This window comes from Macaca nemestrina, chromosome 6 (assembly GCF_043159975.1).
Source record: "Macaca nemestrina isolate mMacNem1 chromosome 6, mMacNem.hap1, whole genome shotgun sequence".
In the NCBI taxonomy this organism is placed as follows: domain Eukaryota; kingdom Metazoa; phylum Chordata; class Mammalia; order Primates; family Cercopithecidae; genus Macaca; species Macaca nemestrina.
This window is the reverse complement of record NC_092130.1, coordinates 153158313-153180395: the sequence shown is the minus strand read 5'-3', so window position 1 is coordinate 153180395 and position 22083 is coordinate 153158313. Positions and strand designations below refer to the sequence as shown.

The following is a 22083-nucleotide window of genomic DNA, read 5'->3' as shown; positions in this document are numbered from 1 at the left end:
GATATACTTTTAGTTCTCATTGATTTTTATAATATTCCTCAAAATAGCTATTTGAATTGAAAAATGAAAAAACTTTTTCTGACATAAAATGTATCTGATTTAGCTGAGTGGTTTGACAGTAAAGATTGGCCCTGCAAATGAGGTTTTATGATAGATATTTTTCATAAATGAGCTAAATCTGTAACTCCAAATTAGTGGCAATACATTTAAAACAAGAAAAAAGATCAAAGCATTTTATCAAAAAGCATTGTTTTGGTAAACATGTAATAAAAATAAAAATCTGAAAAAAACAATTACTTCAAAACTAGAGGCTTAAATTTGGATTGTGCCAGCAACTCAGGATATATAGATATACTAGTTTTTATATATTCATGTTCATAAAGTCTCAAAACAGGAAGATGATTTTACTTCAGATTAATTCACAGTAGTGTTCATGGCCTTTTTAAAAATGAGAAAAAAATTCAGATAATGCTATTTGACATATAGTCATAATTTTTTGTTGAACCATAAGCTGTTGAATTTCATAGGAAATTAAGAAAGAAGAAATATCTCAAAAATTGTATTGCCTTATAAAATCCCAGCATTTGGGTTTATTAAGATACATTAACCTTCAACACTAAGCAGGTAATATAATATAGGGAAGATCTTTTGATACACGTGTCACTAGCTCTTTAAGTAAAATTTTAAAAAAGTAAAGTAAAAGATTTATTTGCACTTAGAGCAAAAGTCTCCATAACAGTTGACTGTCAACCTTTAAACCAGTGCCTTGAAATGAAGTAGCTTATCTTTAAACCTGCTTATGTAGGATAAATGCGTAAAGATAGGCTATACCTTTTCTTTCTTACTTATAGACTTAAGTTGATATTTCATTATGTATCTAAAATTAACCTTCCTCTAACATTAAACATGACCATCCAGGATAAAAGCAAATTCAGTTTTTCCAAAGTCTTCCCTGACAATTACAGACCAAAGTTTTGCTCCCTCCTTTGTGCTCTCAAAGGGTATTTGCTTCACACTTAATGCATTCTCTTCAATAAAATAGTTGTTTGTATAATAATCTAATTCCATATTAATTTTTGAGTTTATTTAGTTTAGAATAGTAATTTATTCATTTTTCTATTCCCTGGAAAAACAGACAAAATATTCTGCATAGAGAAGAAGGTCATTAAATATTTTTTAAACACCGATTGTTGAATGAATACAGTTGAAAGACCACAGTTAGCACAAATGGGAACCTTGGGCATCATCTTTCTCCTCTTTAGCAAAATACTATCTTCATTCTTTAGACACAGGGAATAAGGACTTGTATGTTATTTTAAAATGTACTGATGTCTTGTTTTAAAAAATGTCGTAATGTTGACTGTTCCACTAAGTATATCCCTATTTTAATTATTACTCTGTCTTCTCAAATGTTCCTTCCATTGGTTGTTATATTAAATAAAATCCCCCATTGAAGGCAAAAAAAAAAAAAATCCCCAAAACTTTTCTACCATTTGACAATGGATACATAAAGGTGTTGAAAATTCAAACCTTATATTCTTACAGATGTTTTAATTCAGCATAATTTTTATTCAACCCATGGTAGTGGCATCATCTACATCTTTTGATGTCATTCATGTCTTAGAAATACCTTGTTGAGTGAGTAGGCAAGACAACTCTAGATATTGTTCTACATATTTCCAATTAACCAGAGCAGAGATATGATCAGGGCTAGGGCATAGGTCCACGAGGGAAAGAGTTGACAGGATATACATTTACAGGGTATACACACTCTCGAAATGTATTTTTAATATATTTTTAAAAGGTCATACACTGACATGACTTTTAAGGCTCATGAAAACATATTAGATTAATAAAACTGTAAACAAGACCATAAAAACTATACAGAAGGTAATGAAAAACATGGCACATTTATTTTCACTTGTTTCCTCCATGACCTATGGGGGAAGACCCATACCCTTAACCTCGTTGGGTCATATTCAGAGTTTTCTATAATATTAAAGCCTGGCTATACTCTGGCAAATAGGTATGAGGAATCTTATCATCTACAGAGGAAACCAGATTTCTTCACACATAATCTGATTCTATTAAGAAAGCTGTTCTCTTTCATCTGAATAACACTGTGAAGGTAATTTACAAACAGTCCTATTTGAAATTGGAGAAATGTTTTCTTAATGATTTCTATCTGAAAGCATTGTGATTTTCCTAGTATATAGAAGGAAGCAATGACAGTCATCTATTTATTCTACCCATTTACCTTCAAGCACATGCCCAAATGCCTTTTCAGATTTGCAGAGCAGGCATTTCACTATTCCTGTCTGTCAGGAGCAAATAGCAAAGAAAAATGTCTCATTTTCTTCTCCTCTGCTCTGAGACTGCTCATTAGCAGTTTAACACTTTATGTATTCACACTTGTATCTGTAAAGAGGTAAGCATCCCTGTTTTCAACTGAAAGCAATTACATAGATTTTTGTTTGATTTTGCTAAGTGCACTTTACTGCTAAAACCTTCTCCTATATTTAGAACTTCAAAAGCTAGTCGACCTAAACTTCTAAGGAACACTGTTTATATGTCTAACCGAGCAGTAAATGTAGAGGTGCATTACACTAATTATGTTGACAAGTGCATTTGCAATCAATAAATTAATTCAATTCCGGTAACTAGCATAATAAGTATGGATTTGCATAAAATAAAAGCTCAAGGGGAAATATATGAAATATTAAGAGTAGTTGGAATAACTAATTGGCTATTACAATTTTTACCTTATTTTCAATAGTAATGCATATTTATCAGCATTATCTCAGTTATGCTATTTTTACATAAGCATAGCTCCAACTTTATGGCAAATCACAAAATCAAGTTTGAAGAGATTTTTCTATAAAATGTAAAATTAGTGTGACTTAAATATTCTCTATATGTACAGTAAAGTTATGTTTATCTTCTCTTTTTTCCAGGTTTGCAGACAACTTAAAATAGGCCAAATTACATGAAAGAGTATTCAGTCAGACTTTTTTTAGTACTGGGGAAGTACCAGTATTTAAAGTCTTTTAAACATTTCTCTGACCACAACAGTATTGAACGTAAGTTCAATAGAATTTTAAGACTAACCTAATAACAAGATGTTCATAATTTTCTGAGCAGAACTATTTTCTGCATTATTTATATAATGGTCTGTGTATGTCTATAAATCTACCTAGACTAAGGGTGCTTCAGTGATGAGCATTTTTAAGAAAGATATCCCCCTTGATTCTCATCTTCTTCTGACCATAGAAACACACAAGAAGTTATAGCAAGTTTAATTTAACAGAAAACAGCTCATATTCTGGAATTCTTTGACTCATAATCTGTAGTTTCTGTAGTTCTTTTCACTGACGAGACAATATTAAAAACATATGCGACTCTAGCCAACCAAGTGAATATAACAATTCTTACATATCATTGTGAAAAGACCCTTAGGTGATCTTTAATTTCTCACCTCCTGTTATCTACCCCTCTGTGTAATTTCATCCTCTTGGATGCAGGCAAGACCTGTCCCTTGCTTCTAATGAATCATTGATTTGGTTATACTATATGGTAAAGAAAATGAGATGTCACTTCTATGATTTTCTTATCCTATACAAGATTTTATCCCAGTAGACTGTAGTGAAACAGTCTTCTGGCTGACGAAATAAAGTAAACAGCCATGTTAAGGAAGCCTCTGGGGCAAGGAAGTGGGGGCAGGCCCTGGGAACTCTGACCAGGGCCTAAAATGGGAAGTTTGCCTGCAGCCAAAAGCCCAGAAAAGCAGAGGCTCTCAGTCATGCAGCCTCCAATAACTGAATTCTGACAAAATTTGAATAAGCTTAAAATCAGATTCTTTCCTAGTCAAGCCTCCAGACGACGTAGGCTAGCTGACACCTTGACTGTAGCCTTGTGAAACCCCAAACAGGGCACCCAACAAAGCTGTGCCCCGATTACTGAACTCCTGAATGGCCATGAGATAATAAATGTGTGTTATTTCAAGATATTAAGTTTGTGTTGTGATAATTATCTATGCAGCAATAGAAAACCAACATGCCTACGGCATTATTATTATTATACTGCTGTGGCCTGAATCTTTGTGCCTCCCTAAAATTCACATGTAGAAATCTAATCACGAATGTGCCGGTATCTGAGTCTGTTCAGACTCTGCTATAACAGAATATCATAAACTGGGTGGATTATAAAGAGGAATTTTTTTTCTTACAGTTCTGCAGGCCAGAAAGTCCAAAATCAGGGTGCAAGAATGGCTGGGTTCTGGTGAGAGCCTACTTCCTAGTTCATAGATGGTTGACTTCTTGCTGTGTCCTCACATGGTGAAAGATAGCAAGAAAGTTCTCTGGGATCTCTTTTATAAGGGCACCAATTCCATTTATGAAGACCCTAGCCTCATGACCTAATCACCTCCCAAAAGCTCAAACTCTTAATACTATCACATGGGGAATTAGGTCTTAACTTACAAACGTGGGGTGGAGACAGACATTCAGACCCTAAGAGTTGGGTTATTGCCATGATATTAGGAAATTGGTCTTTTGGAAGTTAATTAAATCATGAGGCAGAACTAGCATTAATGGAATTATTATCCTTTTAAAAGGAATGCCAGAGACTTTCTTTGTTTCCTCCACCATCTGAGGACACAGGGAGAAAACTCTAAGAACCAGAAAGCAGTCCCTCACCAGACACAGAATGTGCCAGTGACTTGATCTTGGACTTACCAGCCTCTAGAACTATATGAAATAAATTTCTGTTATTTAAAAGCCACCAAGGGATTGCATAAAGAAAATGTGGCACATATATACCATGGAATATTATGCAGCCATAAAAAAAAACAAAATCTTGTCCTCTGCAGCAACATGGATGCTGCTGGAGGCCATTATCCTAAGAGAACTAATTCAGAACAGAAAACCAAATACCACATGTTCTCTTTTATAAGTAGTAGCTAAACATTGGGTACATGTGGACATAAAAGTAAGAACAATATACACCAGGAAGTACAAGAGCAGGAAGAGCAGGAGGGGGACAAGCATTAAAAATCTACCTATTGGGAACTATGCTCACCATCTGGCGGACAGATTAATCTATATTCCAAACCTCAACATCATGCAACTTATCTTTCTAATAAACCTCCATGTGTATCCTTCGAATCTGAAAATAAGCATTAACAAATTAAAATTTTAAAAAACCATCAAATTTATGGTATTTTGTTATAACATTCCAGAAATAATAAGATATATTTTTATATCTCTCCAAATTAAAGTATAATGCCTGAAACATATCAAATAGAAAGATCCAACTGTATAATATGGAATAGTTTTCTTATCTTTCTTAATAGTGAGTGTCACAAAAATGAGTTTGATAAAAATGCTGATTTGTTTTAGCGATCTTAGATACACACTTGACCAAGCCACAAAAACATCAGGTCATGAAGTCATCTCTCTGCAATATCCTGAGTTCAAATAAATCTTATAAGTCTGTCTGGTGGGAAAATAAAATGGTGGAGTAGAGAAGGTAACATATGTGGAGCAAATTTACAAAGAAGTACCAGGAATACAAGTGGAAGATTCAGCAGCTGCTGCTTCTAACTGCAACTCCCATCTCCATCCAATGCAACACAGACTTGCTAAATTGGAAATTTTTTCTATTTGGAAAATGCTCTGGAACTTCAAATTTCAAAGGAAAGTGTTCCTTCTCTAATAATAAGTAGATCCATATTAGTAAGAATTAACTATTTTTTTTAAACACCAAAAGTATTTTGGACTCCCAATAATTTAAAAAACCTACATAAAAAGATTTACATTTTTGAAACAGAAGACTATATTGATTTTGTTATGACATGTTGAGATACTCAGAGATATATTTTATAAAAACTAGTCTAGTGAAGATCAATACATTTTGAATGTATTCATCTCAGAAAAAGATTGTGAAATAAACATGGAATGCCTATCAAAACAACATATGTTTTATGTTAAACTAGGTTATTTGATGAGGAGGTGTATACTAAATCTTTCAGCTTCTATACACACCACATATATGTTAAAATAATATATGATTTAAAAATGCTCTAAATAACAATTAAATGACCTTTGACAAATAATGCACTTAAAGGTTTATAACGTAGCTGACATCTGTTAATCAGCAATGGAATGTACTCAGCAGTTTCCTTGTAAAGTTTGCACTGTAATTATTTTATGGAGGACAAAACAAATGAAAAATGTAAAACTGATGCTACTTATTTTTCCCCATTGAGGGAATTTCTGCCATATGTTCCGTGTTCAGTACATGCAAACAAATTGGTTATTTCTATGTCTGTCTCACTGCTCTGCTCACAGAGCCATAGCAAAGCAAATCCATACATGGGGCCTCTTATTCAGGCATTAGATTTTAATACATTCATCTAATATTTTCTAAAAGGCCTCCACTCTTGGCCAACTTCTTTTTAATATATGTATTTTTTAAATTTTTGAGTTGAATGAATACATTTTGATAAGCAAATTAATACTTACTTAAATAAGTAAAACACATGGGAGGCCGGAGGCAGTGGCTCATGCCTGTAATCCCAATACTTTGGGAGGCCAAAGAGGGTGGATCATTTGAGGTCAGCAGTTTGAGACCAGCCTGGCCAATATGGCAAAAACCCATTTGTAATAAAAATACAAAAGTTAGCCAGGTGTGGTGGCACACGGCTGTGATCACAGCTACTCGGGAAGCTGAGGCAGGAGAATTGCTTGAACCTGGGAGGCAGAGGTTGCAGTGAGCTGAGATCGCACTACTGTACTCCAGCCTGGGTAACAGAGTGAGACTCTATCTCAAAAAATAAATAAACAAATAAATAAAATAAAAATAAAATGTACGGGAAATATTCACTTGAAATACTCAGAATACTAAAAAATCTTAATGATAGGTTGAATACATAAAGATTTTACTTAAATAAAACATATTAATGAAAGTCCTCCATTTTGTTATTTAACTGTAAAATAAAGAAAAATTTTGACAAACCTCAATGCAAGAAAACAATTTAGGCCAGGTGTGGTGGCTCATATCTGTAATCCCAACAATTTGGAAAGCCAAGTCAGAGGATTGCTTGAGGTCAGGAGTTCAAGGCCAGCTTGGGCAGAATAGTGAGGCCTCTTCTGTACTAAAAATTTGAAACCCTTGACAAAATATTAGCTAACCAAATCCAACAACATTACAAAAAGAAAATTCACCATGATCAAGTGGGTTTCATACCAGGGATGCAGGGAAGGTTTAACAAATGCAAGCCAATAAATATCATATACCACGTAAATAGAATTAAAAACAAAAATCACATGATCGTCTCAATAAATGCAGAAAAAGCATTGGACAAAATCCAGCATCACTTTATGATTAAAACCTTCAGCAAAATCGGCATGCAAAGGACATACCTTAATGTAATAAAAGCCTTCTATGAGAAACCCACAGGCAACATAATACTAAATGGGGAAAAGTTGAAAGCATTCCCTCTGAGAAGTGGAACAAGACAAGGATGACGACTCTCACCACTTCTCTTCAACGTAGTACTGGAAGTCCTAGCCAGAGCAATGAGACCAAGAGAAAGAAATAAAGGACATCCAAATCAGTAGAGAGGAAGTCAAACTGTCCCTGTTTGCTGACCTTACGATCATTTACCTTGAAAACACTAGAACTGGTAAAAGAATTCAGCACAGTTTCTGGATACAAGATTAATGTACACAAATCCATAGCTCTTCTATACACCAACAGCAACCAACTGAAGAATCAAATCAAGAACTCAACCCCTTTTACAATAGCTGAAAAAGAAATACTTAGGAATATACCTAACAAAGGAGTCAAATGAATTCTACCAGGAAAAGTACAAAGCACTGCTGAAAGAAATCACAGATGACACAAACAAATGGAAACACATTCTATGATCATGGATGGGTAGAATCAATATTGTGAAAATGACCACACTGCCAAAAGCAATCTACAAATTCAGTGCAATCACCATCAAAATACCACCATCATTCTTCACAGAACTAGAAAAACAAACAAAAAAAACCACAAACAAACAAACAACAACAAAAAAAAAACTTCTAAAATTCCTATGGAACCAAAAAAGAGCCTGCCTAGCCAAAGCAAGACTAAGCAAGAAGAACAAATCTGGAGACATCACACTAACTGATTTCAAACTACCCTATAAGGCCATAGTCACCAAAACAGCATGGTACTTTTATAAAAATAGGCACATAGACCAGTAGAACAGAATAGAGAACCCAGAAAGAAACCCAAATACTTATAGCCAACTGGTCTTTGACAAAGCTAAAAAAACATGAAGTCTGAAAGGACACCCTTTTCAACAAATGGTGCTGGGATAATTGGCTAGCCACATGTAGGAGAATAAAACTGGTTCCTCATCTCTCACCTTATAAAAAGTTCAACCAAGATAAATTAAGGGCTTAAATCTAATACCTCAAACCATACAAATTCTAGAAGATTCCATTGGAAAAATTCTTCTGGACATTGACTTAGGCAAGGATTTCATGACCAAAAACCCAAAAGCAAATGCAATGAGATCAAAGATAAATAGCTGGGACCTAATTAAACTAAACAACTTTTGCAAAGCCAAAAGAACAGTAAGCAGAGTACACAGACAACCCACAGAGTGGGAGAAAAGCTTCACAATCTATACATCTCATGAATGACTAATAACCAGAATCTAGAACAAACTCAAACAAATCAATAAGAAAAAAAAAAAAACCGTCTCATCAAAAAGTGGGCTAAGGACATGAAATTGTCTTTTAAGAACAGACAATTCTCAAAAGAAGATATTGGCCAATAAACATACGAAAAAATGCTCAACATCATTAATGATCAGGATAATGCAAATCAAAACCACAATGTGATGCCACCTTACTCCTGCTAGAATGGCCATAATCAAAATATTTTTTTAAAAAGTAGATATTGGCATGGATGTGGTGATCAGGGAACACTTCTACACTGCTGGTGGGAATGTAAACTAGTACAGCCACTATGGAATACAGTGTGGAGATTCCTTAAAGAACTAAAAGTAGAACTACCATTGGATTCAGCAATTTCACTACTGGGTATCTACCGAGAGGAAAAGAAGTCATTATTTGAAAACGATACTTGCACACACATTTATAGCAGCACAACTCATAATTGCAAAATCGTGGAACCAACCCAAATGCCCATCAATCAATGAGGGGATAAATAAATTGTGGTGTGTGTGTATACATATATATATGTATGCGTATATATATTTATATATACATATATGTGTGTATACATATATATGTAAATATATATTTATATATTTATATTTATATATATATATATATAATGAAATACTACTTAGCCATACAAAGGAATGAGTTAACAGCATTTGCAATGACCTAAATGAGAATGGAGACTATTATTCTAAGTGAGGTAACTCAGGAATGGGAAACCAAATATTTATGTCCTCACTGGTATGTGGGAGCTAAGCTATGATGACACAAAGGCATAAGAATGATACAATGGACTTTGGGGACTTGAGAGGAAGAATGGAAGGGGGTGAGGGATAAAAGACAACATATATTGTGCAGGGTATACTGCTTGGGTGATGGGTGCACCCAGATCTCACAAATCACCACTAAATAACTTACTCATGCAACCTAATACCACCTGTACCCCAATAACTATGGAAAAATTATATAGATTTTATTTATATATATACACACACACACACACACACACACACATATACACAAAATAAAATAAATAATAAAATAAAATAAATAGCAAGGCAAGGTGGCGTTTAACTGTAGTCCCGGCTTTTCAAGATGCTGAGGCAAGAGGACAGTTTGAGTCCAGTAGGCCGAGACTGAAATGAGCTATGATTATACCACTGCATTTCAGCCTGGGTGACAGAGTGTGACCCTGTCTCTAGAAGAGAGGGAGAAAAAGGAGGGAGGGATAAGAGAGAAAGGGGTTGGGGATGAAAACAGCAATTTAAACCAGCAATTTTAGGTGGCTGTAAATTTATTATGGATTATCACTGTAAAGCAAATAACATTTATTTACATTTTTTTGCTAAGGAATTTAGGCAAGCAAATAACATTTATTTGCTTTACAGTTATTCTAATCTGCATTAAGGTTTGCTATTCTTTTAATATGTCCATTTCAAAACTCAGGTGTTAAAACTTAGTGGCCAAGGAGGTGGGGCCTTTAAGATGTGATTAGGTCATGAGGGGTCGTCCCTCATGAGTGGGATTTGGAAGCTTCAGGCAGCAGCAGTGTTGGGCTTGCTTGCCTTGTGCCTCTGCAATGTGAGAACACATCGCTTCTCCCCTCCAGAGGATGCAGCAACAAGGCGCCATCTTGTAATCATAGAGCAGTCTTCAGCAGACAACTGAAGGTGCTGTCCTCTTGACCTTGCACTTCTCAGTTTCGAAAACTGTGAGAAATAAATGCATTTTCTTTAAAAATTACCCAGTCTACAATATTTTGTTATAGTAGCACAAGTAGAGTAAGACAAAGACAGAGTCTCACATTCATTTGTGGTAAATTAGAGTACAATTCCACAAGAATTCAAATTGTCATAACATGTCATTAGCACACTAGTCCGGTTCTCAAGAGATCAGGCTAATGCTCTTATCTTGGAGAAATATTGAGAGAAACACAGGATGAGAAAACAATACCAGGACATTTGTTTATGAGAACCTCATCTTGCCTGATCATAAGGCAGTAGGTTGCCCCCAGATTCCTGAGAGGTACATTTTGAAGTGAGAAGACTATTGATTTTGTTGTTTCAATGCAATCTCTCTGGAAACTTACAATTGGCTCCAAATAACTGTAAATGTCCTGGGTCATTCCCTGTTGGTGTCCTGGAAACTTCACCTAGCCACAGTAATCAGAATCATTTGGATCTCCCAGTGGGACTTCTGGAACACTTTGGACTGCCTGAGTTGTCTCTAGTTAGGTTTTTATTCTCAATAAGTCACAAAGAATAATTCTAAGCAAATTTCTTTTTTTTTGGATCTCACTTATTTAAATAGGGCCCAATACATTAAGAAGAAAGCTGAGAGGTGAGACACTATTTAGAACAGTTACCTAGGTTATCTTTGTTTCTAAGAAATGCGGCATGAAAATTATATACACATAGAGTTTGATTTAAAATAACCATTCCAATATTGAGACTATGTTGAAATATACCTAGATGTAATTACTGCTGTACACTGTTATTAAAATTCTCTGCTGAGAGACTGACAACTTCTGCAAATATTGTATATAAAAGTCAAATACTTTATAGAAATGGATTACTTCCACAAGGTATCTCATTCCTGATTTTCTATGTTTTTTTATGATCCAAAAATCTTTAAAATGATAACATAGGTGGAAATTGTGAGATTATTTTTGAAAATTTATTTTTCTTGTATATATTGAAAGTGTACAGCTTGATGTTACTTATACATACAAGCAAATTAACACATAATGATCTCTCTTTGTAATATGAACACCTAAAATACACTCTTATTAGCAAGTTTTCAATACATAATAAATGTTATTAACCATAGTCTTTCTGCTGACCAGTTAGATCTCCAGACTCTTTCATCCTACTTAACTGTAAGTCTGTGCTCTTTGACTACATTTCCCTTTTTTTCTCTCTCTCCCCAAGCCTGATAACCAACATTCTAAATTCTCTTTTCACGTATTTGAGTTTTTTTTAAATTCCCCATATGAATGAGATAATAAGTTATTTGTATTTCTGTGTCTGGCCTGTTTTATCTAACATATATGAAGTCCTCCAGGTTCATCTATGTTGTAGCAAATGAAACCGAATAGTATTCATATGCAATCACAGTTTCTTTATCCATTCATCTCTTGATGAGGGCTTAGGTTAATTCCATATTTGGTGATTATGGGTAATACTGAAATGAGCATACAAGTGCAGACATCTCTGTGAGGTGCTGATTTTATCACCCTTGGATATATACCCAGCAGAAAGATTACTAGATTATATGGTAGTCTTATTTTTAATTTTTTTTAAGAGTTTCTATACTCTTTTCCATAATGGCTGTGCCAATTTACACTCCCACCAACAGTGTACAACATTTGCGTTTTTGCCACACTCTAGCCAACACGTGTTCTTTTCGGTCTTTTAGATAACCATTCCAACAGGTGTAAAGTAATATTATATCCCATTGTGATTTTGATTTTTCTGATGGTTAGTGATGTCATCACTAATCATTAGTGAGCACTTTTTGTGTATCTGTTGGCCACTTTTCTGTTTTCTTTGCTAATGTGTATATACAGGTCCTTTGCTCATTTTTTAAAAGAGCTACTAGGTTTTTTCCTTTGGGTGTTTTTGTTTTTTCTATTGAGTTTTGTAAGTGTTTTATATACTTTAGATATTAATCTCTTATCAACTACATGGCTAAAAAATATTTTTTCTTAATCTGTATGCTCCTTTTTAATTGAAAAGTAGAATTCTCACTTCTTGGACATAGTAGAAAGAAAAGTGCTTGAAGATTTGAGTCAAACATATTTGATTTAAAACCCAAATTTAGTCATGTTCAAGTTAAGGAATTTAGGCAAGCTACTTAAACTCTTGAGAATTCATCTATAAAACAGGGATAAAATAAAATTACAGAGTTATTGCTAGGAATTGCAGAGAACATAATTACAGAGTGACAATTGCAAGGCTGTGAACCTTAACAATAGAGAAATGTGGCAAATAACAAAAAATACACAATGCTAAAAACTGAACATCATGTGACTGTCTTGTGTAATGTACCAATAAGACCCAATACAACCATTTTGAATACATAAGATTATAGACTCTGAAAATTCTATTTATAAAGCTGTCTTACATTTATTTACTCTTTAGAGTTTTACATTACAGTGTGTACATATATTATAGCCCTTTATATTTCAGATTTATCTCCATGCCTCTAACCACATGTTAATTCTTGCGTTGGAAATATTTCCTAGGCATCTTACTACCTGTCTCATAATGCTTGCTGTACTTCACATAAGGTTATAGACCATTAAAAACTACTATTTGTGTTGATTTGCAGTAGGGATAACTTTTGATTTTATCCTTAATGATATACATGTGTCATAGAATAAACAAAAATTATCTTTGAATTTTATTGATTAATGTGATATTTTAATGTTTGTGCTCCATCGATTTTATGATTTGTATTAATAAAATATTACTTCTCGAAAATCTAGCAAGCACACATTTTTTGCCCATCTGTTATTAAGAAGAAAAATAGAGTAAATAAGAATCATATTAGCAGGAAAAATTAGTTTCCATATAAATTAGTATTTTAATCTCAGCAGAGAGTAGATGAAAAAGGAATGTTCAATGTTGATCAGTTACATTTCTACTAATATTATTTTCTGATGCCACTATAACCCAATTTGTGGCCATTGTAGACCAAAGATAAGATGTTAAAGTGGGCTATTTTAAACAAACACCTTATATAATTTAACGTAATAGTATTTTTCAACTATTTTGTCCAAGGCATGATGTTAGATAATGGTGATAAAAATATAAATAAGCAATAGTCGCTGACCTCAAGGACAGATTGCAAAAGACATTAATTTAAACAGATAGTGGTGATCTAATCAGATAAAGGTTGTTATGAAGGCACATATAAAATTATAAAACTGCATAAGAACACAGCCATTGGAATAATTAACCTGCTTTATCAAAGAGATTCAATAGTAATAAAGATAAATAATCCTTTAGGATAAAGAATTAACGTAGAATAGAAAAGTACATTAAGATACAGTTATAATAAGAATGTAATTATATTCTATCCAGAAATGTTCCAAAAGAAATTTGAGAAAAACTGTACATTTCCACGTATCAGCTTTGAACTGAAGTTCTGGGCCTAAGTACATTATCAGTACCTAACCAAAGCAGATAATTTTGCCAAATTCCTAAGGGCAATAAATCCTAAGAGTCAGATAGTTAAAAACAGATTTTGTGAACTAACCTCAGCAGATCATAAAAATGACAGTAATGCTGAAAAATAACAACTTATAGATAACCCTTTCTGAGTCAGTAAACTTGTTCTTTTAATATATTTCTATCCTTGATCCATGTTCAGTTAATCAAATTAAAAATTTTAAAAAATTTTGCATAGTCATTCTTTCTTGAGTGTTTTCTATTATATTAATTTGAATAATTTGCTTATCTTCACCCTTTTCTTTTTTGAGAGTGTTTACATTGAAAGAGTTCAAGAGATCTAGGAGTACTTTAAGAAATAAATAATTCAAAAAAAAAGAACAGATTTATTAAAAAACAGAGTTTATGATAATACTTGGAGAATGTTGCAAAAAATAAAAAAATTAAATTGTAATTCAAATTATTGAGGAATTTATCTTTTTACATGCAATTTTACTGCTTAATATCTTTTCCTTCAGTGGTTAAAATATGCAAACAGAAATAAATGCCTAAGACAGAAAATTAGTAAACTACCAACAACTAATACCTCTTGCTATATTATGATGGTCAGGCACAAGTGAAATTAAAAATATCACAATTTCCTCCTAATTAGATCTCCTGGACCTCACCTATTTCTCCTCTTCATGCTATTTGTGTTAACCAAATTTCATATATTCTTGGGTCTCCTATACATAGTTAATTGAGGGTGTAGATTCATCATTTTGGGTTTATGTCAATAAGTAATACCTCCGTTAATTTCCCAAATATGTGTTGAAATCATTGAGAATTTACTCAAAAGAGCAGTTGGATGATCAAAATATATTTATTGCTGTGTAAATAATTTAAGAGAATGTGCCTTACATCTTTTTCAGGTGGACTTCCTGAGAATAAGGACCGGAATTAAAAAGAATCACTTCTCTCATCCCACATACCATCCTGAGACCCAGACAGCCTGCTAAGGAAACATCAGGTCCTCTGCTTGATGTGAGCCATTGAAAGCTGAAAAGATGGAACTGGAGAATACCTGCAGTTTGATTCCCAAACAGAAAAATGGGGAGGATGGGGTTGTATTTCATGTGCAATTTCTCCTTCCACATCCATGAATGAGAATAGATCATCCCTCCTCTGATGAGATGACTAAACAGGAGGACTGAGGTCAAAGAACATTGTAATACTAAAATTCTATCTATATGAAAACAAAAAATAGGATTAGAAAGAAGTGGTCCCCTGCTCAATAAGAATTGATAGTGGACTATAGACCTTGAGTTTGAGTAGGAAGACCCCATTTCTCCAATAAAAAAAATTGTCTTTGTGAGTTGATTAGCCTCATCAACTGGTGTGATTTGCTGTCTAGTTAATGAGGAAGGAATATGACTATTTCCTCCCAAGACACTCAAATGGGTGTTTCCTTCCTCCTCCTTTCATGGTGGAAACTCAGAGAATAAATCCCTGTTGTGACTGGGGAGAGGTGATCTCATTGCTGAATTCAAATGTTTTAGTCAGTTTAGTTAATTTATTTTTTTAAGAGGTGAGCTTGCTTGTTGCCCAGGCTGAACTTGAACTCTTGGACGGAAGTAATCCTCTCACCTCAGTCCCCAGAGAAACTAGGACTACACTGCCACCAGGCTGGGCTAGATCAGAAGTAATTTTTTGTTTGTTTGTTTGTTTGTTTTTTCTCTACTGCCACATAATGGATTATCATAGACTTAATAACCTGACACCCATTTATTATCTCTCCATTCTTAGCTTAGAAATCTGAGCAAGCTCAATGGGTTCTCTGCTTATATCTGGCAGGCTAGATCAAGGTGTCAGCTAGACTGAACTATTATCTGGAGACTGAAGAATCTGCTTGTAGTTTATTCTGGTTATTGGCCAAATTCAGTTCCTAGAACTTGTGAAAGTGAGGGTGAAAGTGAGGTCTCTTGTTACTTGCTGGCTGGCAGCGGAGGCTGCTCAGCTGTAAAGCCGACGTGCATCACTTGCACATAACCCCTTCCAGCATCAGATACAGCTAATGCTTCAAAGCTCTGCTTTCCTTTTCTACTGCCAGTAAGTGAAAACCCTCTGCTTTTAAGAATCTACTATGATTAGATTAGGTCTACCTGGGTAATCCAGGTTACACTCCCTAGTTTAAGAGGAACTGATTAGTAATCCTAATAATATTGTCAAGATTCCTTTGCTGTGAAACACTGCACATTAGGGGGCATGATATCTCACTGTTGTTTTCAAAGTCCCCTGAATTAGGGTGGAAAATCTTGGGGACCTGTACATTTTTAGAATCTTGCCTACCAGAAAAAAATGTTAATCACTTCTCCTGTGTTCAGTCCTATCCATTTCCCCTGCCTACATGTTGATTTCTGCCTTCAGTGGAACTTGTGTACCTCTGGTTTCTGAAATACCAACTTGTTCTTCATTAGCAGCTTCAGCTGCAGAGAAGTGTTCTCTTTCTCAGCTCTGCTACATCAGTTACCATGCTCTCACTTGCTTTTCACTCCAGAACATTAAGGACATCGCTGTGTTTGTTGCCTGATTGTCTATTCTCTGTTCTTTTATCTATTCCTGTAATATACTTTACTTGTTTTCTAAATGTATCAGAGATAAATGTGTCATTCAATCCACCGTATTTAAACAGATGTCCAGATTATTCCCTGCAGGTTGTACTGTGTGGTGATTAGGCAGAACTAATAAACAGTTAACGCAATTGACGATGTAGTACACATAAAGTCAGATAAATTTGGTCTTTTTGGAGTTAGCTTCTGCAAGTGTCGCTTTCAAAGAAATGCAAGTCTGCTGAGAATCTTGAGAAATTTTAGAGAGAGAGCGAGAGAAATGCGGGAGGGAGGAAGGAAGGGTAAAAAAAAGAAAAAAAGAGTGGAAAGAAACAAGGAACACTAGATGTCTCATTGTCATCCCACATTTCACATTCCTGTGCACAACTTACTCCTACATTTCATCTTATATGTGAGATTTTCTGAAATCAGAAAATCCTGGACATTGAATCAACCCCAACTTTATGTTCTATTTACAATATGGGTTGAGACATTCTCAGGATGAGCTAAATTTTACAGTTTTCTTTCTTTTTCAAAATTCTAGAACAAATTATAGACTATAACTCTTATCTTACCTTTCTGTAAAATTAATTAATTTATTTGTATAAACCACATTTACAGAGCTCTTGAAGTGCCTGAATACTATTTTATTATAGGTGCTGGAGATTTTAGAGTAATTATGGTAATGATAACACTAATAACAGAAAAACAATAATTAAGGGAACCATTGCTAGGTATCAAGCATGGTGCTAAGCATTTCATATGCATCATGAAAGGGCTTGAAGTTTCATATGTTGTTCCTAATTGATGAAACAGAGGTTTAATAAATTCATCAATTGGCTAAAGGCCATAAATCTAGGGTTAGATTTGAGCCCCTGACTTAGGTCTATCACAAAAGTCTATGTTCCTGGTTAAAATAGTAGGCTGAATCATGTTAAACCAAGAGAATGCATTATGAGTTTGAGGCAAAAGACTTAGACTTCAACATAAGTATGTAACAGGGGAATACCCAGAAGCTTAGAGGTCAAGAAAAAATTGATATAACTTCTCAATTATTTTCATAATGATATGATTTATCTGAATTGCATTACTTTCTAAGGTAAGTCCTAACATTTTTGAAAAATTAGTATGTTTTCATAATGAATAATAAAAATAAGTAAGGTAGATTTGAGAAATATGAAGCATTTTAGCCAAGAAAAGGCCTGTGTGGTTACATTAGGAAGCACTGGGTAATAAAAAAGCACCATGAAGGCACTGCAGTGCCAGAGGCATAAAAGGTTGGGACAAGGGCAAATAAATAATGTTGGGTTCCAACAAAGAAAAATCTCTTGTAGTATATACTGTCTGTATTCTCTCAATCATCCATTCCCTCATTCTTACTTGCTAACAGAACCATATATTTGAAAAGATCAGTTTCAGGGAAAACTATGAATTATTTAAACCAAACAACCTCTTCGCCTCACTAGTGACTGATTTTGCCATATTAGCCAAATCTTGATCTCACAAGAAACCAGGTTTAGTGGTGGAGGAGCTACTGAGAGAGGTCTCCTTCCTCTAAAAGAGACATATTCAAAAAGGATCCGTCTGTACCTAGGATTATATTGAACGCTTAAGGATGTCAGCTAACCTAAAAATGAAGATCCATACAATAACAAAACAGAGGGAAGGTAATAATTCCCATCCTTAAGACTATCAACTGATATAACCTTCTCTAATAGTTATCTTTCTTACTTATTGTATTGTGAAATACATTTTCTTAGTGCAAGCTAGTTTGTAATAGCATTAGCTGAACTTGTGGCCAACTATCCTACATGTTACATATCTCATATTGATATTTGTGGTTTTTCTAACTAGTCTCTGTGTAACTCACAACCTTAAAATACCAAGATGAACTGTATTTCAAACTCTAGTGCAATAACTGACCTGATTTCTCTATATTTGCTACAAAATAAACCAAGAAACAAAGATGGAATGAGTGAGGGGATGAGCTAGCTTGAGTAAGCTAACTCGGCCATAACAACTTGGAATTTATGCTTAGAATTTAGATATATCTGGAATTAGCTGTTTACAGCACATAGATATGCATAAGGGATTTATGATCTACACTTTACTGATTAATATAACTTGTCTTTAAAGTTTCAGGGATTTTTTTCCTTTTCAAATTGGTTTAAAGCAAATCAAAGAACTGAGGACTAACCCCCATAATTACTTATCAATAGAAAGTAAAGGGGAAAATGAAAAAACGTTTAAATTCTTCTACCTTAGTCCCCATGCCCTTTGGTGTCTGTTTTATTGATGTGTTCCATGTTTTCTTTGACTGATAAGGAACTTATTAGATGTTCTACTTTCACGTAATCAAAATAAAATATGAGAGGAATCAAAACTCTTCAGTTCAAAACTGATGTTTTATTCCCTTGATTCCAGTTAAGCAAAGTATAATCTAATGCTCTGTCAACAGATAGACAACCATAAATTTTCAATCAGATTATGCATTCATTCATGCAACAGGTATTTATTAAATATATCTTTCTAGTTCAGGCATTCTCATAAGTGGTATTAAAGTAAAAAGAGAGTGAGAGAGAGAGAAAGAGAACTGTCCCTAACCTCCTCACATTTATATTTTAGAGGTGAACTTTTTTTAGAGTAAATATTTCAAGGAAGTATCTATGCAGAAAAGTAAAGCAGAGAAATGTTATAGCCAAAGCCAGTTATATGAGTGGATATCTGGTATTGGAGAATGACATTTTATACATGATAATGGGAGAAGACCTCACTATAAAGAATATATTGAGCAGACACCTACATGAAGGGAGCATGCCAGTCATATAATTACCTGTTTAAAGTATATTGCAAGCAGAGAGGAAAGAAAATGCAAAAATATGGAAACTGATATGGGAACTTGTTTGAAACTTTTCAAAGAGACCGCTATGGCTGGCGAAGAGTGACACATCAAGAGAGAGGATGAAATCAGAGATGTATTAGAGGACCAGGTATTGTGGGGCATTGTAGGCAATTCACTTCGAAGATGTTTTTATTCAGAGTGAGATGAGAAGTCTATGGAAGGTCTTGCAAAGGGTGTGACATATTTTCAAATGAAATTTCTGTATGTAATTTTTTCAAGATCATTATTTTTTGCAAGGAGCTGCCGTATGCATAATAGGATGTTTAACAGCATCTCTGGCCTGTACCCGCTAGCTTTTCCCTAATTTTGACAACAAAAGATACTTCCAGACATTACCAAGTATCCCCCATTAAGGGGTAAAATATCCCCTAGTTAATAACCGATGTTTTAACAGGATTACATTTTTAGAAACTCTCTAATGATCTGAGAAACATGAAGGCAATTTGGTAAAGGCTCTTGCTAATAAACAAAAAACACAACATGGGAGAGTGGAATCATCATAGTAATAAATATAGTGAGATGTGGCTCGATTCTGGGTAGATTTTAAAGTTACAGCCTACAGTAGTTGCTGATGTGCAATAAAAGAGAAAGAAAGGAACAACAATTATTACACATTTTTGTCTTAGTACCTATAAAATTGGAGTTGCTGTTTATTAAGGTGGGGAAGGCACAACCAAAGCAGTTTGGGGTTTGACACGATATCGATCAGGACATGTGTTCTGGACCTAACAAGCTTAGTATATCTGTTGAACCTCCAAGTAGTGATGCCCAGTAGGGATTTGGGAAAATTAATGTAGAGTTGAGGAGAGATATCTTGATTGGAGTTATACACTTGGGCGCCATCACTGTAGACACTAAACCTTGTAACTGGGTGAGATGAATCATGCAATGAGTATGACTAATACTGAACCTAGTCAAATGGTAGGCAGTTAGGGAGGTATTGAGAAAGCAAAGAAGACTGAAAAAAAAATTGGGAAGGTAAGGGTGAAAAAAAAATTGGGAAGGTAAGAGTGAACCAATTGCAAGTAATGTTAGGAAACATGTAATGAAGCCATGAAAATATAGTTTATAGCAGAAAGAAGAGGCAGAAAATTTCTTAAAGAACATGTGAATTTGGTTGCTTTGTTGGTGGGTTAGTGTGATGCTCACATATTACAGTGTGCTCCAAACAGACTAAAAAGTGAGGAAATAACACATAATTTATGGACAATTCATTTAAAAAGGTCTGCCATAAAAGAGAAGAGGTGGGTTACTGTGGAGAGAAGTAGAATTAAGAAAATCATCTGTGTGTTGGTGTGTGATTTTTGTCTGTTTGTTTGTTTTTTCAATACTAGGAGGCATTGGAATAGGCTTGCATGCTGAAGGGAATGATTCATTTGAAGGGAGAAACCAGTGCAGACTGAAGGAGAGCAATTGCTGAAGCAATATACATGAGTAAGCTGGAAAGGATGCAATCTAATGCAGTGGAGAAGAGTTAGCTTCCACTGAAGAGTTCATCTGTGATAAGAGGAGAGAGAACTAAGCATGTGCTTAGCAATAAAGGTAAGTTGGTGTGGAGATTGGAGCACATGAAAGCTCTCTTCTGATTACTTGCATTTTCTTGAGATTGAGAGTAAGGTCTTCAGCTGAGAGACATGTTAGAAAAAAAGCTGGTTGCAGTTTAAGGTGAAAAATGATGTGAAATAGTCATTTAAAGACTAGGGGATTGTTCTAAAAATAGAGAATAGGCTTCTTGAGACCAATCAGGACTAAGTTTCTGGTTTTGATATGACCATATGAATGTGTGTAAATATATTATTTAATATAAAATATGTTTAGCAAGTATTTTTATATTTAATCTATATGTTATTTGTATTTTTAATCTCCCTGCACATTCATCCATACCTGTTTATAAATGTTTAGATGATCCTCAAATATAGCTCAGTTAGAACCTTTATTATATTAGTCCTAGGCCTAAATATACTTTAATCTGAAAAAATATGAATATCACTTGAGATAATTAATGAGATCACAAAATCTACATGCAAAATACATCTTGAAAGTAAGATGGCTTATAGAAGAAAGGATTATAAAATACGATAAAATTTAGTCATACTTTATATAAGCCTCTATCAATCTTCTACGACGCTGTGTCCTAAAGCATAAGCAAGTCATTCAATAACATAAAATAGGTTATTTATCTCATTAAAAGAGCTCTAACTACATTTTTTAAAGGTATGAATAACTTTTTTGGGGGATTAGTTAAATTAATTAATGGAGGGTTTTTATAAGAAGAGCTTCATTTGGTAGGTGACATTTCTTCTGGACCTTAAAGAATGAATAGAGTAAGAGTCACAGACATAAGACACTGGAAAGACATTTTGTAGGGAGGGTGTGAGGGAAGAACAATTGATTCTAGTTAAAATCACTTCCAAGGGAGGACAAATAAACAGAACTATAACTACTATAGAGTTTATATTTAAGACATTTCTGAGGTATGTGGAAGTTGCCTTTAGACTATGAGCGGCTGACCTTGTTCAAGGTAACCTGGCCAGGAAGAATTCCATAAGCTTTCTACTTTAGAAAGTTAATTGCATGGAGGATGGACTGAAACGTGGATGACTGGGTACGAGAAGGTCAGTTGGCTGATTCATGCAGTCTGATAGTTCCTGAGGAGTGACTGACTCAGTGAGGTT

The 22083-nt window shown here is 34.4% G+C and overlaps 1 long non-coding RNA gene across 1 annotated transcript in view; it reads left to right on the top strand.

The window, feature by feature from the left end:
* The window catches only part of LOC105472994 (uncharacterized), a 209799-nt gene that overhangs the window by 110566 nt on the left and 77150 nt on the right, over positions 1-22083 (top strand). The window contains exons 5-7 of the long non-coding RNA XR_981983.2: positions 2955-3080; positions 14830-14941; positions 20743-20950. This is a non-coding gene — a long non-coding RNA (uncharacterized lncRNA). The remainder of the gene's footprint in view (positions 1-2954; positions 3081-14829; positions 14942-20742; positions 20951-22083) is intronic.